Genomic DNA, 26,301 nt, shown 5'->3' with positions numbered 1-26,301 from the left:
TTACTCTAGCCTAATAGCTAAGGTCTTAGACTCGTACTCTGGCCTAATGGTTAAGGTCTTAACTCTTACTCTGGCCTAATAGCTAAGGTCTTAGACTCGTACTCTGGCCTACTTGTTAAGGTCTTAACTCTTGCTCTGGCCTACTGGGTAAGATCTTAACTCTTACTCTGGCCTAATTGCTAAGGTCTTAGACTCGTACTCTGGCCTACTGGTTAAGGTCTTAACTCTTACTCTGGCCTAATAGCTAAGATCTTAACTCTTACTCTGGCCTAACTGCTAAGGTCTTAGACTCGTACTCTGGCCTACTGGTTAAGGTCTTAACTCTTACTCTGTCCTAATAGCTAAGGTCTTAGACTCGTACTCTGGCCTACTGGTTAAGGTCTTAACTCTTACTCTGGCCTAAGAGCTAAGGTCTTAGACTTGTACTCTGGCCTAATGGTTAAGGTCTTAGACTCTTACCCTGACCTACTGGTTAAGGTCTTAACTCTTACTCTGGCTTACTGGTTAAGGTCTTAACTCTTACTCTGGCCTAATGGTTAAGGTCTTAACTCTTACTCTGGCCTAATAGCTAAGGTCTGAACTCTTACTCTGGCCTACTTGTTAAGGTCTTAACTCTTACTTTGGCCTACAGGTTAAGGTCTTAACTCTTACTCTGGCCTAATAGCTAAGATCTTAACTCTTACTCTGGCCTAACAGCTAAGGTCTTAGACTCGTACTCTGGCCTACTGGTTAAGGTCTTAACTCTTACTCTGTCCTAATAGCTAAGGTCTTAGACTCGTACTATGGTTTACAGGTTAAGGTCTTAACTCTTACTCTGGCCTAATAGCTAAGGTCTTAGACTCGTACTCTGGCCTACTGGTTAAGGTCTTAACTCTTACTCTGGCCTAAGAGCTAAGGTCTTAGACTCCTACCCTGGCCTACTGGTTAAGGTCTTAACTCTTACTCTGGCTTACTGGTTAAGGTCTTAACTCTTACTCTGGCCTAATGGTTAAGGTCTTCACTCTTACTCTGGCCTAGTAGCTAAGGTCTGAACTCTTTCTCTGGCCTACATGTTAAGGTCTTAACTCTTACTTTGGCCTACAGGTTAAGGTCTTAACTCTTACTCTGGCCTAATGGTTAATGTCTTAACTCTTACTCTGGCTTAATAGCTAAGGTCTTAACTCTTACTCTGGCCTAATAGCTAAGGTCTTAACTTTTACTCTGGCCTAATAGCTAAGGTCTTAGACTCGTACTCTGGCCTACTGGTTAAGGTCTTAACTCTTACTCTGGCCTACTGGTTAAGGTCTTAACTCTTACTCTGGCCTAATAGCTAAGGTCTTAACTCTTACTCTGGACTAATAGCTAAGGCCTTAGACTCGTACTCTGGCCTACTGGTTAAGGTCTTAACTCTTACTCTGGCCTAAGAGCTAAGGTCTTAGACTCCTACCCTGGCCTACTGGTTAAGGTCTTAACTCTTACTCTGGCTTACTGGTTAAGGTCTTAACTCTTACTCTGGCCTAATGGTTAAGGTCTTCACTCTTACTCTGGCCTAGTAGCTAAGGTCTGAACTCTTTCTATGGCCTACATGTTAAGGTCTTAACTCTTACTTTGGCCTACAGGTTAAGGTCTTAACTCTTACTCTGGCCTAATGGTTAATGTCTTAACTCTTACTCTGGCCTAATAGCTAAGGTCTTAACTTTTACTCTGGCCTAATAGCTAAGGTCTTAGACTCGTACTCTGGCCTACTGGTTAAGGTCTTAACTCTTACTCTGGCCTACTGGTTAAGGTCTTAACTCTTACTCTGGCCTAATAGCTAAGGTCTTAGACTCATACTCTGGCCTAATGGTTAAGGTCTTAGACTCTTACTCTGGCCTACTGGTTAAGGTCTTAACTCTTACTCTGGCCTACTGGTTAAGGTCTTAACTCTTACTCTGGCCTAATGTTTAAGGTCTTAACTCTTACTCTGGCCTAATAGCTAAGGTCTGAACTCTTACTCTGGCCTACTTGTTAAGGTCTTAACTCTTACTCTGGCCTAATGTTTAAGGTCTTAACTCTTACTCTGGCCTAATAGCTAAGGTCTTAACTCTTACTCTGGCCTAATGGTTAAGGTCTTAACTCTTACTCTGGCTTAATAGCTACGGTCTTAACTCTTACTCTGGCCTAATAGCTAAGGTCTTAACTTTTACTCTGGCCTAATAGCTAAGGTCTTAGACTCGTACTCTGGCCTACTGGATAAGGTCTTAACTCTTACTCTGGCCTACTGGTTAAGGTCTTAACTCTTACTCTGGCCTAATAGCTAAGGTCTTAGACTCATACTCTGGCCTAATGGTTAAGGTCTTAGACTCTTACTCTGGCCTACTGGTTAAGGTCTTAACTCTTACTCTGGCCGACTGGTTAAGGTCTTAACTCTTACTCTGGCCTACTGGTTAAGGTCTTAACTCTTGCTCTGGCCTACTGGTTAAGGTCTTAACTCTTACTCTGGCCTACTGGTTAAGGGATTAACTCTTACTCTGGCCTAATGGCTAAGGTCTTAACTCTTCCTCTGGCCTACTGGTTAAGGTCTTAGACTCCTACTCTGGCCTAATAGCTAAGTTCCTAACTCTTACTCTGGCCTAATTGCTAAGGTCTTAGACTCTTACTCTGGCCTACTGGTTAAGGTCTTAACTCTTACTCTGGCCTACTGGTTAAGGGATTAACTCTTACTCTGGCCTAATGGCTAAGGTCTTAACTCTTCCTCTGGCCTACTGGTTAAGGTCTTAGACTCCTACTCTGGCCTAATAGCAAAGGTCTTAACTCTTACTCTGGCCTAATTGCTAAGGTCTTAGACTCTTACTCTGGCCTACTGGTTAAGGTCTTAACTCTTACTCTGGCCTACTGGTTAAGGGATTAACTCTTACTCTGGCCTAATGGCTAAGGTCTTAACTCTTGCTCTGGCCTACTGGTTAAGGTCTTAGACTCCTACTCTGGCCTAATAGCTAAGGTCTTAACTCTTACTCTAGCCTAATAGCTAAGGTCTTAGACTCATACTCTGGCCTAATGGTTAAGGTCTTAACTCTTACTCTGGCCTAATAGCTAAGGTCTTAGACTCGTACTCTGGCCTAATAGCTAAGGTCTTAGACTCATACTCTGGCCTACTGGTTAAGGTCTTAACTCTTACTCTGTCCTAATAGCTAAGGTCTTAGACTCGTACTATGGCCTACAGGTTAAGGTCTTAACTCTTACTCTGGCCTAATAGCTAAGGTCTTAGACTCGTACTCTGGCCTACTGGTTAAGGTCTTAACTCTTACTCTGGCCTAATAGCTAAGGTCTTAGACTCTTACTCTGGCCTAATGGTTAAGGTCTTAACTCTTACTCTGGCCTAATGGTTAAGGTCTTAACTCTTACTCTGGCCTAATGGTTAAGGTCTTAACTCTTACTCTGGCCTACTGGTAAAGGTCTTAGACTCTTACTCTGGCCTACAGGTTAAGGTCTTAACTCTTACTCTGGCCTACTGGTTAAGGTCTTAACTCTTACTCTGGCCTAATAGCTAAGGTCTTAACTCTTACTCTGGCCTAATAGCTAAGGTCTTAGACTCATATTATGGCCTACAGGTTAAGGTCTTAACTCTTACTCTGGCCTACTGGTTAAGGTCTTAACTCTTACTCTGGCCTACTGGTTAAGGTCTTAACTCTTACTCTGGCCTAAGAGCTAAGGTCTTAACTCTTACTCTGGCCTAATAGCTAAGGTCTTAGACTCGCACTCTGGCCTACAGGTTAAGGTCTTAACTCTTACTCTGGCCTACTGGTTAAGGTCTTAACTCTTACTCTGGCCTAATAGCTAAGGTCTTAACTCTTACTCTGGCCTAATAGCTAAGGTCTTAGACTCATACTATGGCCTACAGGTTAAGGTCTTAACTCTTACTCTGGCCTACTGGTTAAGGTCTTAACTCTTACTCTGGCCTAATGGTTAAGGTCTTAACTCTTACTCTGGCCTAAGAGCTAAGGTCTTAACTCTTACTCTGGCCTAATAGCTAAGGTCTTAGACTCTTACTCTGGCCTAATAGCTAAGGTCTTAGACTCGTACTCTGGCCTACTGGTTAAGGTCTTAACTCTTACTCTGGCCTAATAGCTAAGGTCTTAGACTCGTACTATGGCCTACAGGTTAAGGTCTTAACTCATACTATGGCCTACAGGTTAAGGTCCTAACTCTTACTCTGGTTTACTGGTTAAGGTCTTAACTCTTACTCTGGCCTAATAGATAAGGTCTTAACTCTTACTCTGGCCCAATAGCTAAGGTCTTACACTCTTACTCTGGCCTAATGGTTAAGGGCTTAACTCTTACTCTGGCCTAATGGTTAAGGTCTTAGACTCTTACTCTGGCCTACAGGTTAAGGTCTTAACTCTTACTCTGGCCTACTGGTTAAGGTCTTAGCCTCTTACTCTGGCCTAATGGTTAAGGTCTTAACTCTTACTCTGGCCTACTGGTTAAGGTCTTAACTCTTACTCTAGCCTAATAGCTAAGGTCTTAACTCTTACTCTGGCCTAATAGCTAAGGTCTTAGACTCGCACTATGGCCTACAGGTTAAGGTCTTAACTCTTACTCTGGCCTAATAGCTAAGGTCTTAACTCTTATTCTGGCCTAATAGCTAAGGTCTTAGACTTGTACTCTGGCCTAATGGTTAAGGTCTTAGACTCGTACTCTGGCCTAATGGTTAAGGTCTTAACTCTTACTCTGGCCTACTGGTTAAGGTCTTAACTCTTACTCTGGCCTAATAGCTAAGATCTTAGACTCATACTTTGGCCTACTGGTTAAGGTATTAACTCTTACTCTGGCCTAATAGCTAAGGTCTTAACTCTTACTCTGGCCTACTGGTTAAGGTCTTAACTCTTACTCTGGCCTAATAGCTAAGGTCTTAACTCTTACTCTGGCCTAATAGCTAAGGTCTTAGACTTGTACTCTGGCCTACTGGTTAAGGTCTTAACTCTTACTCTGGCCTTCTGGTTAAGGTCTTAACTCTTACTCTGGCCTAATAGCTAAAGTCTTAGACTCATACTCTGGCCTAATGGTTAAGATCTTAGACTCTTACTCTGGCCTACTGGTTAAGGTCTTAACTCTTACTCTGGCCTACTGGTTAAGGTCTTAACTCTTACTCTGGCCTACTGGTTAAGGTCTTAACTCTTGCTCTGGCCTACTGGTTAAGGTCTTAACTCTTACTCTGGCCTAATTGCTAAGGTCTTAATCTCTTACTCTGGCCTACTGGTTAAGGTCTTAACTCTTACTCTGGCCTACTGGTTAAGGGATTAACTCTTACTCTGGCCTACTGGTTAAGGTCTTAACTCTTACTCTGGCCTACTGGTTAAGGTCTTAACTCTTGCTCTGGCCTACTGGGTAAGGGCTTAACACTTACTCTGGCCTAATTGCTAAGGTCTTAGACTCTTACTCTGGCCTACTGGTTAAGGTCTTAGACTCCTACTCTGGCCTAATAGCTAAGGTCTTAACTCTTACTCTAGCCTAATAGCTAAGGTCTTAGACTCGTACTCTGGCCTAATGGTTAAGGTCTTAACTCTTACTCTGGCCTAATAGCTAAGGTCTTAGACTCGTACTCTGGCCTACTTGTTAAGGTCTTAACTCTTGCTCTGGCCTACTGGGTAAGATCTTAACTCTTACTCTGGCCTAATTGCTAAGGTCTTAGACTCGTACTCTGGCCTACTGGTTAAGGTCTTAACTCTTACTCTGGCCTAATAGCTAAGATCTTAACTCTTACTCTGGCCTAACAGCTAAGGTCTTAGACTCGTACTCTGGCCTACTGGTTAAGGTCTTAACTCTTACTCTGTCCTAATAGCTAAGGTCTTAGACTCGTACTCTGGCCTACTGGTTAAGGTCTTAACTCTTACTCTGGCCTAAGAGCTAAGGTCTTAGACTTGTACTCTGGCCTAATGGTTAAGGTCTTAGACTCTTACCCTGACCTACTGGTTAAGGTCTTAACTCTTACTCTGGCTTACTGGTTAAGGTCTTAACTCTTACTCTGGCCTAATGGTTAAGGTCTTAACTCTTACTCTGGCCTAATAGCTAAGGTCTGAACTCTTACTCTGGCCTACTTGTTAAGGTCTTAACTCTTACTTTGGCCTACAGGTTAAGGTCTTAACTCTTACTCTGGCCTAATAGCTAAGATCTTAACTCTTACTCTGGCCTAACAGCTAAGGTCTTAGACTCGTACTCTGGCCTACTGGTTAAGGTCTTAACTCTTACTCTGTCCTAATAGCTAAGGTCTTAGACTCGTACTATGGTTTACAGGTTAAGGTCTTAACTCTTACTCTGGCCTAATAGCTAAGGTCTTAGACTCGTACTCTGGCCTACTGGTTAAGGTCTTAACTCTTACTCTGGCCTAAGAGCTAAGGTCTTAGACTCCTACCCTGGCCTACTGGTTAAGGTCTTAACTCTTACTCTGGCTTACTGGTTAAGGTCTTAACTCTTACTCTGGCCTAATGGTTAAGGTCTTCACTCTTACTCTGGCCTAGTAGCTAAGGTCTGAACTCTTTCTCTGGCCTACATGTTAAGGTCTTAACTCTTACTTTGGCCTACAGGTTAAGGTCTTAACTCTTACTCTGGCCTAATGGTTAATGTCTTAACTCTTACTCTGGCTTAATAGCTAAGGTCTTAACTCTTACTCTGGCCTAATAGCTAAGGTCTTAACTTTTACTCTGGCCTAATAGCTAAGGTCTTAGACTCGTACTCTGGCCTACTGGTTAAGGTCTTAACTCTTACTCTGGCCTACTGGTTAAGGTCTTAACTCTTACTCTGGCCTAATAGCTAAGGTCTTAACTCTTACTCTGGACTAATAGCTAAGGCCTTAGACTCGTACTCTGGCCTACTGGTTAAGGTCTTAACTCTTACTCTGGCCTAAGAGCTAAGGTCTTAGACTCCTACCCTGGCCTACTGGTTAAGGTCTTAACTCTTACTCTGGCTTACTGGTTAAGGTCTTAACTCTTACTCTGGCCTAATGGTTAAGGTCTTCACTCTTACTCTGGCCTAGTAGCTAAGGTCTGAACTCTTTCTATGGCCTACATGTTAAGGTCTTAACTCTTACTTTGGCCTACAGGTTAAGGTCTTAACTCTTACTCTGGCCTAATGGTTAATGTCTTAACTCTTACTCTGGCCTAATAGCTAAGGTCTTAACTTTTACTCTGGCCTAATAGCTAAGGTCTTAGACTCGTACTCTGGCCTACTGGTTAAGGTCTTAACTCTTACTCTGGCCTACTGGTTAAGGTCTTAACTCTTACTCTGGCCTAATAGCTAAGGTCTTAGACTCATACTCTGGCCTAATGGTTAAGGTCTTAGACTCTTACTCTGGCCTACTGGTTAAGGTCTTAACTCTTACTCTGGCCTACTGGTTAAGGTCTTAACTCTTACTCTGGCCTAATGTTTAAGGTCTTAACTCTTACTCTGGCCTAATAGCTAAGGTCTGAACTCTTACTCTGGCCTACTTGTTAAGGTCTTAACTCTTACTTTTGCCTAGAGGTTCAGGTCTTAACTCTTACTCTGGCCTAATGGTTAAGGTCTTAACTCTTACTCTGGCTTAATAGCTACGGTCTTAACTCTTACTCTGGCCTAATAGCTAAGGTCTTAACTTTTACTCTGGCCTAATAGCTAAGGTCTTAGACTCGTACTCTGGCCTACTGGATAAGGTCTTAACTCTTACTCTGGCCTACTGGTTAAGGTCTTAACTCTTACTCTGGCCTAATAGCTAAGGTCTTAGACTCATACTCTGGCCTAATGGTTAAGGTCTTAGACTCTTACTCTGGCCTACTGGTTAAGGTCTTAACTCTTACTCTGGCCGACTGGTTAAGGTCTTAACTCTTACTCTGGCCTACTGGTTAAGGTCTTAACTCTTGCTCTGGCCTACTGGTTAAGGTCTTAACTCTTACTCTGGCCTACTGGTTAAGGGATTAACTCTTACTCTGGCCTAATGGCTAAGGTCTTAACTCTTCCTCGGGCCTACTGGTTAAGGTCTTAGACTCCTACTCTGGCCTAATAGCTAAGTTCCTAACTCTTACTCTGGCCTAATTGCTAAGGTCTTAGACTCTTACTCTGGCCTACTGGTTAAGGTCTTAACTCTTACTCTGGCCTACTGGTTAAGGGATTAACTCTTACTCTGGCCTAATGGCTAAGGTCTTAACTCTTCCTCTGGCCTACTGGTTAAGGTCTTAGACTCCTACTCTGGCCTAATAGCAAAGGTCTTAACTCTTACTCTGGCCTAATTGCTAAGGTCTTAGACTCTTACTCTGGCCTACTGGTTAAGGTCTTAACTCTTACTCTGGCCTACTGGTTAAGGGATTAACTCTTACTCTGGCCTAATGGCTAAGGTCTTAACTCTTGCTCTGGCCTACTGGTTAAGGTCTTAGACTCCTACTCTGGCCTAATAGCTAAGGTCTTAACTCTTACTCTAGCCTAATAGCTAAGGTCTTAGACTCATACTCTAGCCTAATGGTTAAGGTCTTAACTCTTACTCTGGCCTAATAGCTAAGGTCTTAGACTCGTACTCTGGCCTAATAGCTAAGGTCTTAGACTCATACTCTGGCCTACTGGTTAAGGTCTTAACTCTTACTCTGTCCTAATAGCTAAGGTCTTAGACTCGTACTATGGCCTACAGGTTAAGGTCTTAACTCTTACTCTGGCCTAATAGCTAAGGTCTTAGACTCGTACTCTGGCCTACTGGTTAAGGTCTTAACTCTTACTCTGGCCTAATAGCTAAGGTCTTAGACTCTTACTCTGGCCTAATGGTTAAGGTCTTAACTCTTACTCTGGCCTAATGGTTAAGGTCTTAACTCTTACTCTGGCCTAATGGTTAAGGTCTTAACTCTTACTCTGGCCTACTGGTAAAGGTCTTAGACTCTTACTCTGGCCTACAGGTTAAGGTCTTAACTCTTACTCTGGCCTACTGGTTAAGGTCTTAACTCTTACTCTGGCCTAATAGCTAAGGTCTTAACTCTTACTCTGGCCTAATAGCTAAGGTCTTAGACTCATACTATGGCCTACAGGTTAAGGTCTTAACTCTTACTCTGGCCTACTGGTTAAGGTCTTAACTCTTACTCTGGCCTACTGGTTAAGGTCTTAACTCTTACTCTGGCCTAAGAGCTAAGGTCTTAACTCTTACTCTGGCCTAATAGCTAAGGTCTTAGACTCGCACTCTGGCCTACAGGTTAAGGTCTTAACTCTTACTCTGGCCTACTGGTTAAGGTCTTAACTCTTACTCTGGCCTAATAGCTAAGGTCTTAACTCTTACTCTGGCCTAATAGCTAAGGTCTTAGACTCATACTATGGCCTACAGGTTAAGGTCTTAACTCTTACTCTGGCCTACTGGTTAAGGTCTTAACTCTTACTCTGGCCTAATGGTTAAGGTCTTAACTCTTACTCTGGCCTAAGAGCTAAGGTCTTAACTCTTACTCTGGCCTAATAGCTAAGGTCTTAGACTCTTACTCTGGCCTAATAGCTAAGGTCTTAGACTCGTACTCTGGCCTACTGGTTAAGGTCTTAACTCTTACTCTGGCCTAATAGCTAAGGTCTTAGACTCGTACTATGGCCTACAGGTTAAGGTCTTAACTCATACTATGGCCTACAGGTTAAGGTCCTAACTCTTACTCTGGTTTACTGGTTAAGGTCTTAACTCTTACTCTGGCCTAATAGATAAGGTCTTAACTCTTACTCTGGCCCAATAGCTAAGGTCTTACACTCTTACTCTGGCCTAATGGTTAAGGGCTTAACTCTTACTCTGGCCTAATGGTTAAGGTCTTAGACTCTTACTCTGGCCTACAGGTTAAGGTCTTAACTCTTACTCTGGCCTACTGGTTAAGGTCTTAGCCTCTTACTCTGGCCTAATGGTTAAGGTCTTAACTCTTACTCTGGCCTACTGGTTAAGGTCTTAACTCTTACTCTAGCCTAATAGCTAAGGTCTTAACTCTTACTCTGGCCTAATAGCTAAGGTCTTAGACTCGCACTATGGCCTACAGGTTAAGGTCTTAACTCTTACTCTGGCCTAATAGCTAAGGTCTTAACTCTTATTCTGGCCTAATAGCTAAGGTCTTAGACTTGTACTCTGGCCTAATGGTTAAGGTCTTAGACTCGTACTCTGGCCTAATGGTTAAGGTCTTAACTCTTACTCTGGCCTACTGGTTAAGGTCTTAACTCTTACTCTGGCCTAATAGCTAAGATCTTAGACTCATACTTTGGCCTACTGGTTAAGGTATTAACTCTTACTCTGGCCTAATAGCTAAGGTCTTAACTCTTACTCTGGCCTACTGGTTAAGGTCTTAACTCTTACTCTGGCCTAATAGCTAAGGTCTTAACTCTTACTCTGGCCTAATAGCTAAGGTCTTAGACTCGTACTCTGGCCTACTGGTTAAGGTCTTAACTCTTACTCTGGCCTTCTGGTTAAGGTCTTAACTCTTACTCTGGCCTAATAGCTAAAGTCTTAGACTCATACTCTGGCCTAATGGTTAAGATCTTAGACTCTTACTCTGGCCTACTGGTTAAGGTCTTAACTCTTACTCTGGCCTACTGGTTAAGGTCTTAACTCTTACTCTGGCCTACTGGTTAAGGTCTTAACTCTTGCTCTGGCCTACTGGTTAAGGTCTTAACTCTTACTCTGGCCTAATTGCTAAGGTCTTAATCTCTTACTCTGGCCTACTGGTTAAGGTCTTAACTCTTACTCTGGCCTACTGGTTAAGGGATTAACTCTTACTCTGGCCTAATGGCTAAGGTCTTAACTCTTACTCTGGCCTACTGGTTAAGGTCTTAGACTCCTACTCTGGCCTAATAGCTAAGGTCTTTACTCTTTCTCTGTCCTAATAGCTAAGGTCTTAACTCTTACTCTAGCCTAATAGCTAAGGTCTTAGACTCGTACTCTGGCCTAATGGTTAAGGTCTTAACTCTTACTCTGGCCTAATAGCTAAGGTCTTAGACTCGTACTCTGGCCTACTGGTTAAGGTCTTAACTCTTGCTCTGGCCTACTGGGTAAGATCTTAACTCTTACTCTGGCCTAATTGCTAAGGTCTTAGACTCGTACTCTGGCCTACTGGTTAAGGTCTTAACTCTTACTCTGGCCTAATAGCTAAGATCTTAACTCTTACTCTGGCCTAATAGCTAAGGTCTTAGACTCGTACTCTGGGCTACTGGTTAAGGTCTTAACTCTTACTCTGTCCTAATAGCTAAGGTCTTAGACTCGTACTATGGCCTACAGGTTAAGGTCTTAACTTTTACTCTGGCCTAATAGCTAAGGTCTTAGACTCGTACTCTGGCCTACTGGTTAAGGTCTTAACTCTTACTCTGGCCTAAGAGCTAAGGTCTTAGACTCGTACTCTGGCCTAATGGTTAAGGTCTTAGACTCTTACCCTGGCCTACTGGTTAAGGTCTTAACTCTTACTCTGGCTTACTGGTTAAGGTATTAACTCTTACTCTGGCCTAATGGTTAAGGTCTTAACTCTTACTCTGGCCTAATAGCTAAGGTCTGAACTCTTACTCTGGCCTACTTGTTAAGGTCTTAACTCTTACTTTTGCCTAGAGGTTAAGGTCTTAACTCTTACTCTGGCCTAATGGTTAAGGTCTTAACTCTTACTCTGGCTTAATAGCTAAGGTCTTAACTCTTACTCTGGCCTAATAGCTAAGGTCTTAACATTTACTCTGGCCTAATAGCTAAGGTCTTAGACTCGTACTCTGGCCTACTGGATAAGGTCTTAACTCTTACTCTGGCCTACTGGTTAAGGTCTTAACTCTTACTCTGGCCTAATAGCTAAGGTCTTAGACTCATACTCTGGCCTAATGGTTAAGGTCTTAGACTCTTACTCTGGCCTACTGGTTAAGGTCTTAACTCTTACTCTGGCCGACTGGTTAAGGTCTTAACTCTTACTCTGGCCTACTGGTTAAGGTCTTAACTCTTGCTCTGGCCTACTGGGTAAGGGCTTAACTCTTACTCTGGCCTAATTGCTAAGGTCTTAGACTCTTACTCTTTCCTACTGGTTAAGGTCTTAACTCTTACTCTGGCCTACTGGTTAAGGGATTAACTCTTACTCTGGCCTAATGGCTAAGGTCTTAACTCTTCCTCTGGCCTACTGGTTAAGGTCTTAGACTCCTACTCTGGCCTAATAGCTAAGGTCCTAACTCTTACTCTGGCCTAATTGCTAAGGTCTTAGACTCTTACTCTGGCCTACTGGTTAAGGTCTTAACTCTTACTCTGGCCTACTGGTTAAGGGATTAACTCTTACTCTGGCCTAATGGCTAAGGTCTTAACTCTTCCTCTGGCCTACTGGTTAAGGTCTTAGACTCCTACTCTGGCCTAATAGCAAAGGTCTTAACTCTTACTCTGGCCTAATTGCTAAGGTCTTAGACTCTTACTCTGGCCTACTGGTTAAGGTCTTAACTCTTACTCTGGCCTACTGGTTAAGGGATTAACTCTTACTCTGGCCTAATGGCTAAGGTCTTAACTCTTGCTCTGGCCTACTGGTTAAGGTCTTAGACTCCTACTCTGGCCTAATAGCTAAGGTCTTAACTCTTACTCTAGCCTAATAGCTAAGGTCTTAGACTCGTACTCTGGCCTACTTGTTAAGGTCTTAACTCTTGCTCTGGCCTACTGGGTAAGATCTTAACTCTTACTCTGGCCTAATTGCTAAGGTCTTAGACTCGTACTCTGGCCTACTGGTTGAGGTCTTAACTCTTACTCTGGCCTACTAGCTAAGATCTTAACTCTTACTCTGGCCTAACAGCTAAGGTCTTAGACTCGTACTCTGGCCTACTGGTTAAGGTCTTAACTCTTACTCTGTCCTAATAGCTAAGGTCTTAGACTCGTACTAAGGTTTACAGGTTAAGGTCTTAACTCTTACTCTGGCCTAATAGCTAAGGTCTTAGACTCGTACTCTGGCCTACTGGTTAAGGTCTTAACTCTTACTCTGGCCTAAGAGCTAAGGTCTTAGACTCGTACTCTGGCCTAATGGTTAAGGTCTTAGACTCTTACCCTGGCCTACTGGTTAAGGTCTTAACTCTTACTCTGGCTTACTGGTTAAGGTCTTAACTCTTACTCTGGCTTAATGGTTAAGGTCTTCACTCTTACTCTGGCCTAATAGCTAAGGTCTGAACTCTTACTCTGGCCTACTTGTTAAGGTCTTAACTCTTACTTTGGCCTACAGGTTAAGGTCTTAACTTTTACTCTGGCCTAATGGTTAATGTCTTAACTCTTACTCTGGCTTAATAGCTAAGGTCTTAACTCTTCCTCTGGCCTAATAGCTAAGGTCTTAACTTTTACTCTGGCCTAATAGCTAAGGTCTTAGACTCGTACTCTGGCCTACTGGTTAAGGTCTTAACTCTTAATTTGGCCTACTGGTTAAGGTCTTAACTCTTACTCTGGCCTAATAGCTAAGGTCTTAGACTCATACTCTGGCCTAATGGTTAAGGTCTTAGACTCTTACTCTGGCCTACTGGTTAAGGTCTTAACTCTTACTCTGGCCTACTGGTTAAGGTCTTAACTCTTACTCTGGCCTACTGGTTAAGGTCTTAACTCTTGCTCTGGCCTACTGGGTAAGGGCTTAACACTTACTCTGGCCTAATTGCTAAGGTCTTAGACTCTTACTCTGGCCTACTGGTTAAGGTCTTAGACTCCTACTCTGGCCTAATAGCTAAGGTCTTAACTCTTACTCTAGCCTAATAGCTAAGGTCTTAGACTCGTACTCTGGCCTAATGGTTAAGGTCTTAACTCTTACTCTGGCCTAATAGCTAAGGTCTTAGACTCGTACTCTGGCCTACTTGTTAAGGTCTTAACTCTTGCTCTGGCCTACTGGGTAAGATCTTAACTCTTACTCTGGCCTAATTGCTAAGGTCTTAGACTCGTACTCTGGCCTACTGGTTAAGGTCTTAACTCTTACTCTGGCCTAATAGCTAAGATCTTAACTCTTACTCTGGCCTAACAGCTAAGGTCTTAGACTCGTACTCTGGCCTACTGGTTAAGGTCTTAACTCTTACTCTGTCCTAATAGCTAAGGTCTTAGACTCGTACTCTGGCCTACTGGTTAAGGTCTTAACTCTTACTCTGGCCTACTGGTTAAGGTCTTAACTCTTACTCTGGCCTAATAGCTAAGGTCTTAGACTCATACTCTGGCCTAATGGTTAAGGTCTTAGACTCTTACTCTGGCCTACTGGTTAAGGTCTTAACTCTTACTCTGGGCTACTGGTTAAGGTCTTAACTCTTACTCTGGCCTACTGGTTAAGGTCTTAACTCTTGCTCTGGCCTACTGGGTAAGGGCTTAACTCTTACTCTGGCCTAATTGCTAAGGTCTTAGACTCTTACTCTGGCCTACTGGATAAGGTCTTAACTCTTACTCTGGCCTACTGGTTAAGGGATTAACTCTTACTCTGGCCTAATGGCTAAGGTCTTAACTCTTCCTCTGGCCTACTGGTTAAGGTCTTAGACTCCTACTCTGGCCTAATAGCTAAGGTCTTAACTCTTACACTGGCCTAATTGCTGAGGTCTTAGACTCTTACTCTGGCCTACTGGTTAAGGTCTTAACTCTTACTCTGGCCTACTGGTTAAGGGATTAACTCTTACTCTGGCCTAATGGCTAAGGTCTTAACTCTTGCTCTGGCCTACTGGTTAAGGTCTTAGACTCCTACTCTGGCCTAATAGCTAAGGTCTTAACTCTTACTCTAGCCTAATAGCTAAGGTCTTAGACTCGTACTCTGGCCTAATGGTTAAGGTCTTAACTCTTACTCTGGCCTAATAGCTAAGGTCTTAGACTCGTACTTTGGCCTACTGGTTAAGGTCTTAACTCTTGCTCTGTTCTACTGGGTAAGATCTTAACTCTTACTCTGGCCTAATTGCTAAGGTCTTAGACTCGTACTATGGCCTACAGGTTAAGTTCTTAACTCTTACTCTGGCCTAATAGCTAAGGTCTTAGACTCATACTCCGGCCTACTGGTTAAGCTCTTAACTCTTACTCTGGCCTAATAGCTAAGGTCTTAGACTTGTACTCTGGCCTAATGGTTAAGGTCTTAGACTCTTACCCTGGCCTACTGGTTAGGGTCTTAACTCTTACTCTGGCTTACTGGTTAAGGTCTTAACTCTTACTCTGGCCTAATGGTTAAGGTTTTAACTCTTACTCTGGCCTAATAGCTAAGGTCTTAACTTTTACTCTGGCCTAATAGCTAAGGTCTTAGACTCGTACTCTGGCCTACTGGATAAGGTCTTAACTCTTACTCTGGCCGACTGGTTATGGTCTTAACTCTTACTCTGGCCTACTGGTTAAGGTCTTAACTCTTGCTCTGGCCTACTGGGTAAGGGCTTAACTCTTACTCTGGCCTAATTGCTAAGGTCTTAGACTCTTACTCTGGCCTACTGGTTAAGGTCTTAACTCTTACTCTGGCCTACTGGTTAAGGGATTAACTCTTACTCTGGCCTAATGGCTAAGGTCTTAACTCTTACTCTGGCCTACTGGTTAAGGTCTTAGACTCCTACTCTGGCCTAATAGCTAAGGTCCTAACTCTTACTCTGGCCTAATTGCTAAGGTCTTAGACTCTTACTCTGGCCTACTGGTTAAGGTCTTAACTCTTATTCTGGCCTACTGGTTAAGGGATTAACTCTTACTCTGGCCTAATGGCTAAGGTCTTAACTCTTCCTCTGGCCTACTGGTTAAGGTCTTAGACTTCTACTCTGGCCTAATAGCAAAGGTCTTAACTCTTACTCTGGCCTAATTGCTAAGGTCTTAGACTCTTACTCTGGCCTACTGGTTAAGGTCTTAACTCTTACTCTGGCCTACTGCTTAAGGGATTAACTCTTACTCTGGCCTAATGGCTAAGGTCTTAACTCTTGCTCTGGCCTACTGGTTAAGGTCTTAGACTCCTACTCTGGCCTAATAGCTAAGGTCTTAACTCTTACTCTAGCCTAATAGCTAAGGTCTTAGACTCGTACTCTGGCCTAATGGTTAAGGTCTTAACTCTTACTCTGGCCTAATAGCTAAGGTCTTAGACTCGTACTCTGGCCTACTTGTTAAGGTCTTAACTCTTGCTCTGGCCTACTGGGTAAGATCTTAACTCTTACTCTGGCCTAATTGCTAAGGTCTTAGACTCGTACTCTGGCCTACTGGTTAAGGTCTTAACTCTTACTCTGGCCTAATAGCTAAGATCTTAACTCTTACTCTGGCCTAACAGCTAAGGTCTTAGACTCGTACTCTGGCCTACTGGTTAAGGTCTTAACTCTTACTCTGTCCTAATAGCTAAGGTCTTAGACTCGTACTATGGTTTACAGGTTAAGGTCTTAACTCTTACTCTGGCCTAATAGCTAAGGTCTTAGACTCGTACTCTGGCCTACTGGTTAAGGTCTTAACTCTTACTCTGGCCTAAGAGCTAAGGTCTTAGACTCCTACCCTGGCCTACTGGTTAAGGTCTTAACTCTTACTCTGGCTTACTGGTTAAGGTCTTAACTCTTACTCTGGCCTAATGGTTAAGGTCTTCACTCTTACTCTGGCCTAGTAGCTAAGGTCTGAACTCTTTCTCTGGCCTACATGTTAAGGTCTTAACTCTTACTTTGGCCTACAGGTTAAGGTCTTAACTCTTACTCTGGCCTAATGGTTAATGTCTTAACTCTTACTCTGGCTTAATAGCTAAGGTCTTAACTCTTACTCTGGCCTAATAGCTAAGGTCTTAACTTTTACTCTGGCCTAATAGCTAAGGTCTTAGACTCGTACTCTGGCCTACTGGTTAAGGTCTTAACTCTTACTCTGGCCTACTGGTTAAGGTCTTAACTCTTACTCTGGCCTAATAGCTAAGGTCTTAGACTCATACTCTGGCCTAATGGTTAAGGTCTTAGACTCTTACTCTGGCCTACTGGTTAAGGTCTTAACTCTTACTCTGGCCTACTGGTTAAGGTCTTAACTCTTACTCTGGCCTAATGTTTAAGGTCTTAACTCTTACTCTGGCCTAATAGCTAAGGTCTGAACTCTTACTCTGGCCTACTTGTTAAGGTCTTAACTCTTACTTTTGCCTAGAGGTTCAGGTCTTAACTCTTACTCTGGCCTAATGGTTAAGGTCTTAACTCTTACTCTGGCTTAATAGCTAAGGTCTTAACTCTTACTCTGGCCTAATAGCTAAGGTCTTAACTTTTACTCTGGCCTAATAGCTAAGGTCTTAGAGTCGTACTCTGGCCTACTGGATAAGGTCTTAACTCTTACTCTGGCCTACTGGTTAAGGTCTTAACTCTTACTCTGGCCTAATAGCTAAGGTCTTAGACTCATACTCTGGCCTAATGGTTAAGGTCTTAGACTCTTACTGTGGCCTACTGGTTAAGGTCTTAACTCTTACTCTGGCCGACTGGTTAAGGTCTTAACTCTTACTCTGGCCTACTGGTTAAGGTCTTAACTCTTGCTCTGGCCTACTGGTTAAGGTCTTAACTCTTACTCTGGCCTACTGGTTAAGGGATTAACTCTTACTCTGGCCTAATGGCTAAGGTCTTAACTCTTCCTCTGGCCTACTGGTTAAGGTCTTAGACTCCTACTCTGGCCTAATAGCTAAGTTCCTAACTCTTACTCTGGCCTAATTGCTAAGGTCTTAGACTCTTACTCTGGCCTACTGGTTAAGGTCTTAACTCTTACTCTGGCCTACTGGTTAAGGGATTAACTCTTACTCTGGCCTAATGGCTAAGGTCTTAACTCTTCCTCTGGCCTACTGGTTAAGGTCTTAGACTCCTACTCTGGCCTAATAGCAAAGGTCTTAACTCTTACTCTGGCCTAATTGCTAAGGTCTTAGACTCTTACTCTGGCCTACTGGTTAAGGTCTTAACTCTTACTCTGGCCTACTGGTTAAGGGATTAACTCTTACTCTGGCCTAATGGCTAAGGTCTTAACTCTTGCTCTGGCCTACTGGTTAAGGTCTTAGACTCCTACTCTGGCCTAATAGCTAAGGTCTTAACTCTTACTCTAGCCTAATAGCTAAGGTCTTAGACTCATACTCTGGCCTAATGGTTAAGGTCTTAACTCTTACTCTGGCCTAATAGCTAAGGTCTTAGACTCGTACTCTGGCCTAATAGCTAAGGTCTTAGACTCATACTCTGGCCTACTGGTTAAGGTCTTAACTCTTACTCTGTCCTAATAGCTAAGGTCTTAGACTCGTACTATGGCCTACAGGTTAAGGTCTTAACTCTTACTCTGGCCTAATAGCTAAGGTCTTAGACTCGTACTCTGGCCTACTGGTTAAGGTCTTAACTCTTACTCTGGCCTAATAGCTAAGGTCTTAGACTCTTACTCTGGCCTAATGGTTAAGGTCTTAACTCTTACTCTGGCCTAATGGTTAAGGTCTTAACTCTTACTCTGGCCTAATGGTTAAGGTCTTAACTCTTACTCTGGCCTACTGGTAAAGGTCTTAGACTCTTACTCTGGCCTACAGGTTAAGGTCTTAACTCTTACTCTGGCCTACTGGTTAAGGTCTTAACTCTTACTCTGGCCTAATAGCTAAGGTCTTAACTCTTACTCTGGCCTAATATCTAAGGTCTTAGACTCATACTATGGCCTACAGGTTAAGGTCCTAACTCTTACTCTGGCCTACTGGTTAAGGTCTTAACTCTTACTCTGGCCTACTGGTTAAGGTCTTAACTCTTACTCTGGCCTAAGAGCTAAGGTCTTAACTCTTACTCTGGCCTAATAGCTAAGGTCTTAGACTCTTACTCTGGCCTAATAGCTAAGGTCTTAGACTCGTACTCTGGCCTACTGGTTAAGGTCTTAACTCTTACTCTGGCCTAATAGCTAAGGTCTTAGACTCGTACTATGGCCTACAGGTTAAGGTCTTAACTCATACTATGGCCTACAGGTTAAGGTCCTAACTCTTACTCTGGTTTACTGGTTAAGGTCTTAACTCTTACTCTGGCCTAATAGATAAGGTCTTAACTCTTACTCTGGCCCAATAGCTAAGGTCTTACACTCTTACTCTGGCCTAATGGTTAAGGGCTTAACTCTTACTCTGGCCTAATGGTTAAGGTCTTAGACTCTTACTCTGGCCTACAGGTTAAGGTCTTAACTCTTACTCTGGCCTACTGGTTAAGGTCTTAGACTCTTACTCTGGCCTAATGGTTAAGGTCTTAACTCTTACTCTGGCCTACTGGTTAAGGTCTTAACTCTTACTCTAGCCTAATAGCTAAGGTCTCAACTCTTACTCTGGCCTCATAGCTAAGGTCTTAGACTCGCACTATGGCCTACAGGTTAAGGTCTTAACTCTTACTCTGGCCTAATAGCTAAGGTCTTAACTCTTATTCTGGCCTAATAGCTAAGGTCTTAGACTTGTACTCTGGCCTAATGGTTAAGGTCTTAGACTCGTACTCTGGCCTAATGGTTAAGGTCTTAACTCTTACTCTGGCCTACTGGTTAAGGTCTTAACTCTTACTCTGGCCTAATAGCTAAGATCTTAGACTCATACTTTGGCCTACTGGTTAAGGTATTAACTCTTACTCTGGCCTAATAGCTAAGGTCTTAACTCTTACTCTGGCCTACTGGTTAAGGTCTTAACTCTTACTCTGGCCTAATAGCTAAGGTCTTAACTCTTACTCTGGCCTAATAGCTAAGGTCTTAGACTCGTACTCTGGCCTACTGGTTAAGGTCTTAACTCTTACTCTGGCCTTCTGGTTAAGGTCTTAACTCTTACTCTGGCCTAATAGCTAAAGTCTTAGACTCATACTCTGGCCTAATGGTTAAGATCTTAGACTCTTACTCTGGCCTACTGGTTAAGGTCTTAACTCTTACTCTGGCCTACTGGTTAAGGTCTTAACTCTTACTCTGGCCTACTGGTTAAGGTCTTAACTCTTGCTCTGGCCTACTGGTTAAGGTCTTAACTCTTACTCTGGCCTAATTGCTAAGGTCTTAATCTCTTACTCTGGCCTACTGGTTAAGGTCTTAACTCTTACTCTGGCCTACTGGTTAAGGGATTAACTCTTACTCTGGCCTAATGGCTAAGGTCTTAACTCTTACTCTGGCCTACTGGTTAAGGTCTTAGACTCCTACTCTGGCCTAATAGCTAAGGTCTTTACTCTTTCTCTGTCCTAATAGCTAAGGTCTTAACTCTTACTCTAGCCTAATAGCTAAGGTCTTAGACTCGTACTCTGGCCTAATGGTTAAGGTCTTAACTCTTACTCTGGCCTAATAGCTAAGGTCTTAGACTCGTACTCTGGCCTACTGGTTAAGGTCTTAACTCTTGCTCTGGCCTACTGGGTAAGATCTTAACTCTTACTCTGGCCTAATTGCTAAGGTCTTAGACTCGGTCTCTGGCCTACTGGTTAAGGTCTTAACTCTTACTCTGGCCTAATAGCTAAGATCTTAACTCTTACTCTGGCCTAATAGCTAAGGTCTTAGACTCGTACTCTGGGCTACTGGTTAAGGTCTTAACTCTTACTCTGTCCTAATAGCTAAGGTCTTAGACTCGTACTATGGCCTACAGGTTAAGGTCTTAACTCTTACTCTGGCCTAATAGCTAAGGTCTTAGACTCGTACTCTGGCCTACTGGTTAAGGTCTTAACTCTTACTCTGGCCTAAGAGCTAAGGTCTTAGACTTGTACTCTGGCCTAATGGTTAAGGTCTTAGACTCTTACCCTGGCCTACTGGTTAAGGTCTTAACTCTTACTCTGGCTTACTGGTTAAGGTATTAACTCTTACTCTGGCCTAATGGCTAAGGTCTTAACTCTTGCTCTGGCCTACTGGTTAAGGTCTTAGACTCCTACTCTGGCCTAATAGCTAAGGTCTTAACTCTTACTCTAGCCTAATAGCTAAGGTCTTAGACTCGTACTCTGGCCTACTTGTTAAGGTCTTAACTCTTGCTCTGGCCTACTGGGTAAGATCTTAACTCTTACTCTGGCCTAATTGCTAAGGTCTTAGACTCGTACTCTGGCCTACTGGTTGAGGTCCTAACTCTTACTCTGGCCTACTAGCTAAGATCGTAACTCTTACTCTGGCCTAACAGCTAAGGTCTTAGACTCGTACTCTGGCCTACTGGTTAAGGTCTTAACTCTTACTCTGTCCTAATAGCTAAGGTCTTAGACTTGTACTATGGTTTACAGGTTAAGGTCTTAACTCTTACTCTGGCCTAATAGCTAAGGTCTTAGACTCGTACTCTGGCCTACTGGTTAAGGTCTTAACTCTTACTCTGGCCTAAGAGCTAAGGTCTTAGACTCGTACTCTGGCCTAATGGTTAAGGTCTTAGACTCTTACCCTGGCCTACTGGTTAAGGTCTTAACTCTTACTCTGGCTTACTGGTTAAGGTCTTAACTCTTACTCTGGCTTAATGGTTAAGGTCTTCACTCTTACTCTGGCCTAATAGCTAAGGTCTGAACTCTTACTCTGGCCTACTTGTTAAGGTCTTAACTCTTACTTTGGCCTACAGGTTAAGGTCTTAACTCTTACTCTGGCCTAATGGTTAATGTCTTAACTCTTACTCTGGCTTAATAGCTAAGGTCTTAACTCTTACTCTGGCCTAATAGCTAAGGTCTTAACTTTTACTCTGGCCTAATAGCTAAGGTCTTAGACTCGTACTCTGGCCTACTGGTTAAGGTCTTAACTCTTACTCTGGCCTACTGGTTAAGGTCTTAACTCTTACTCTGGCCTAATAGCTAAGGTCTTAGACTCATACTCTGGCCTAATGGTTAAGGTCTTAGACTCTTACTCTGGCCTACTGGTTAAGGTCTTAACTCTTACTCTGGCCTACTGGTTAAGGTCTTAAATCTTGCTCTGGCCTACTGGGTAAGGGCTTAACACTTACTCTGGCCTAATTGCTAAGGTCTTAGACTCTTACTCTGGCCTACTGGTTAAGGTCTTAGACTCCTACTCTGGCCTAATAGCTAAGGTCTTAACTCTTACTCTAGCCTAATAGCTAAGGTCTTAGACTCGTACTCTGGCCTAATGGTTAAGGTCTTAACTCTTACTCTGGCCTAATAGCTAAGGTCTTAGACTCGTACTCTGGCCTACTTGTTAAGGTCTTAACTCTTGCTCTGGCCTACTGGGTAAGATCTTAACTCTTACTCTGGCCTAATTGCTAAGGTCTTAGACTCGTACTCTGGCCTACTGGTTAAGGTCTTAACTCTTACTCTGGCCTAATAGCTAAGATCTTAACTCTTACTCTGGCCTAACAGCTAAGGTCTTAGACTCGTACTCTGGCCTACTGGTTAAGGTCTTAACTCTTACTCTGTCCTAATAGCTAAGGTCTTAGACTCGTACTCTGGCCTACTGGTTAAGGTCTTAACTCTTACTCTGGCCTAAGAGCTAAGGTCTTAGACTCGTACTCTGGCCTAATGGTTAAGGTCTTAGACTCTTACCCTGACCTACTGGTTAAGGTCTTAACTCTTACTCTGGCTTACTGGTTAAGGTCTTAACTCTTACTCTGGCCTAATGCTTAAGGTCTTAACTCTTACTCTGGCCTAATAGCTAAGGTCTGAACTCTTACTCTGGCCTACTTGTTAAGGTCTTAACTCTTACTTTGGCCTACAGGTTAAGGTCTTAACTCTTACTCTGGCCTAATGGTTAAGGTCTTAACTCTTACTCTGGCTTAATAGCCAAGGTCTTAACTCTTACTCTGGCCTAATAGCTAAGGTCTTAACTTTTACTCTGGCTTAATAGCTAAGGTCTTAGACTCGTACTTTGGCCTACTGGTTAAGGTCTTAACTCTTACTCTGGCCTACTGGTTAAGGTCTTAACTCTTACTCTGGCCTAATAGCTAAGATCTTAACTCTTACTCTGGCCTAACAGCTAAGGTCTTAGACTCGTACTCTGGCCTACTGGTTAAGGTCTTAACTCTTACTCTGTCCTAATAGCTAAGGTCTTAGACTCGTACTCTGGCCTACTGGTTAAGGTCTTAACTCTTACTCTGGCCTAAGAGCTAAGGTCTTAGACTCGTACTCTGGCCTAATGGTTAAGGTCTTAGACTCTTACCCTGACCTACTGGTTAAGGTCTTAACTCTTACTCTGGCTTACTGGTTAAGGTCTTAACTCTTACTCTGGCCTAATGCTTAAGGTCTTAACTCTTACTCTGGCCTAATAGCTAAGGTCTGAACTCTTACTCTGGCCTACTTGTTAAGGTCTTAACTCTTACTTTGGCCTACAGGTTAAGGTCTTAACTCTTACTCTGGCCTAATGGTTAAGGTCTTAACTCTTACTCTGGCTTAATAGCCAAGGTCTTAACTCTTACTCTGGCCTAATAGCTAAGGTCTTAACTTTTACTCTGGCTTAATAGCTAAGGTCTTAGACTCGTACTTTGGCCTACTGGTTAAGGTCTTAACTCTTACTCTGGCCTACTGGTTAAGGTCTTAACTCTTACTCTGGCCTAATAGCTAAGGTCTTAGACTCATACTCTGGCCTAATGGTTAAGGTCTTAGACTCTTACTCTGGCCTACTGGTTAAGGTCTTAACTCTTACTCTGGGCTACTGGTTAAGGTCTTAACTCTTACTCTGGCCTACTGGTTAAGGTCTTAACTCTTGCTCTGGCCTACTGGGTAAGGGCTTAACTCTTACTCTGGCCTAATTGCTAAGGTCTTAGACTCTTACTCTGGCCTACTGGTTAAGGTCTTAACTCTTACTCTGGCCTACTGGTTAAGGGATTAACTCTTACTCTGGCCTAATGGCTAAGGTCTTAACTCTTCCTCTGGCCTACTGGTTAATGTCTTAGACTCCTACTCTGGCCTAATAGCTAAGGTCTTAACTCTTACACTGGCCTAATTGCTGAGGTCTTAGACTCTTACTCTGGCCTACTGGTTAAGGTCTTAACTCTTACTCTGGCCTACTGGTTAAGGGATTAACTCTTACTCTGGCCTAATGGCTAAGGTCTTAACTCTTGCTCTGGCCTACTGGTTAAGGTCTTAGACTCCTACTCTGGCCTAATAGCTAAGGTCTTAACTCTTACTCTGGCCTAATTGCTAAGGTCTTAGACTCTTACTCTGGCCTACTGGTTAATGTCTTAACTCTTACTCTGGCCTACTGGTTAAGGGATTAACTCTTACTCTGGCCTAATGGCTAAGGTCTTAACTCTTGCTCTGGCCTACTGGTTAAGGTCTTGGACTCCTACTCTGGCCTAATAGCTAAGGTCTTAACTCTTACTCTAGCCTAATAGCTAAGGTCTTAGACTCGTACTCTGGCCTAATGGTTAAGGTCTTAACTCTTACTCTGGCCTAATAGCTAAGATCTTAACTCTTACTCTGCCCTAACAGCTAAGGTCTTAGACTCGTACTCTGGCCTACTGGTTAAGGTCTTAACTCTTACTCTGTCCTAATAGCTAAGGTCTTAGACTCGTACTATGGTTTACAGGTTAAGGTCTTAACTCTTACTCTGGCCTAATAGCTAAGGTCTTAGACTCGTACTCTGGCCTACTGGTTAAGGTCTTAACTCTTACTCTGGCCTAAGAGCTAAGGTCTTAGACTCTTACCCTGGCCTACTGGTTAAGGTCTTAACTCTTACTCTGGCTTACTGGTTAAGGTCTTAACTCTTACTCTGGCCTAATGGTTAAGGTCTTCACTCTTACTCTGGCCTAGTAGCTAAGGTCTGAACTCTTACTCTGGCCTACATGTTAAGGTCTTAACTCTTACTTTGGCCTACAGGTTAAGGTCTTAACTCTTACTCTGGCCTAATGGTTAATGTCTTAACTCTTACTCTGGCTTAATAGCTAAGGTCTTAACTCTTACTCTGGCCTAATAGCTAAGGTCTTAACTTTTACTCTGGCCTAATAGCTAAGGTCTTAGACTCGTACTCTGGCCTACTGGTTAAGGTCTTAACTCTTACTCTGGCCTACTGGTTAAGGTCTTAACTCTTACTCTGGCCTAATAGCTAAGGTCTTAGACTCATACTCTGGCCTAATGGTTAAGGTCTTAGACTCTTACTCTGGCCTACTGGTTAAGGTCTTAACTCTTACTCTGGCCTACTGGTTAAGGTCTTAACTCTTACTCTGGCCTAATGTTTAAGGTCTTAACTCTTACTCTGGCCTAATAGCTAAGGTCTGAACTCTTACTCTGGCCTACTTGTTAAGGTCTTAACTCTTACTTTTGCCTAGAGGTTCAGGTCTTAACTCTTACTCTGGCCTAATGGTTAAGGTCTTAACTCTTACTCTGGCTTAATAGCTAAGGTCTTAACTCTTACTCTGGCCTAATAGTTAAGGTCTTAACTTTTACTCTGGCCTAATAGCTAAGGTCTTAGACTCGTACTCTGGCCTACTGGATAAGGTCTTAACTCTTACTCTGTCCTACTGGTTAAGGTCTTAACTCTTACTCTGGCCTAATAGCTAAGGTCTTAGACTCATACTCTGGCCTAATGGTTAAGGTCTTAGACTCTTACTCTGGCCTACTGGTTAAGGTCTTAACTCTTACTCTGGCCGACTGGTTAAGGTCTTAACTCTTACTCTGGCCTACTGGTTAAGGTCTTAACTCTTGCTCTGGCCTACTGGTTAATGTCTTAACTCTTACTCTGGCCTAATAGCTAAGGTCTTAGACTCGTACTTTGGCCTACTGGTTAAGGTCTTAACTCTTGCTCTGGCCTACTGGGTAAGATCTTAACTCTTACTCTGGCCTAATTGCTAAGGTCTTAGACTCGTACTATGGCCTACAGGTTAAGGTCTTAACTCTTACTCTGGCCTAATAGCTAAGGTCTTAGACTCATACTCCGGTCTACTGGTTAAGCTCTTAACTCTTACTCTGGCCTAATAGCTAAGGTCTTAGACTTGTACTCTGGCCTAATGGTTAAGGTCTTAGACTCTTACCCTGGCCTACTGGTTAAGGTCTTAACTCTTACTCTGGCTTACTGGTTAAGGTCTTAACTCTTACTCTGGCCTAATGGTTAAGGTTTTAACTCTTACTCTGGCCTAATAGCTAAGGTCTGAACTCTTACTCTGGCCTACTTGTTAAGGTCTTAACTCTTACTTTTGCCTAGAGGTTAAGGTCTTAACTCTTACTCTGGCCTAATGGTTAAGGTCTTAACTCTTACTCTGGCTTAATAGCTAAGGTCTTAACTCTTACTCTGGCCTAATAGCTAAGGTCTTAACTTTTACTCTGGCCTAATAGCTAAGGTCTTAGACTCGTACTCTGGCCTACTGGATAAGGTCTTAACTCTTACTCTGGCCTACTGGTTAAGGTCTTAACTCTTACTCTGGCCTAATAGCTAAGGTCTTAGACTCATACTCTGGCCTAATGGTTAAGGTCTTAGACTCTTACTCTGGCCTACTGGTTAAGGTCTTAACTCTTACTCTGGCCGACTGGTTAAGGTCTTAACTCTTACTCTGGCCTACTGGTTAAGGTCTTAACTCTTACTCTGGCCTAATTGCTAAGGTCTTAGACTCTTACTCTGGCCTACTGGTTAAGGTCTTA

This window comes from Triturus cristatus, chromosome 2_2 (assembly GCF_964204655.1).
Source record: "Triturus cristatus chromosome 2_2, aTriCri1.1, whole genome shotgun sequence".
Classification (NCBI taxonomy): domain Eukaryota; kingdom Metazoa; phylum Chordata; class Amphibia; order Caudata; family Salamandridae; genus Triturus; species Triturus cristatus.
The sequence above is the reverse complement of the archived record's forward strand: the minus strand, read 5'-3'. Positions refer to the sequence as shown.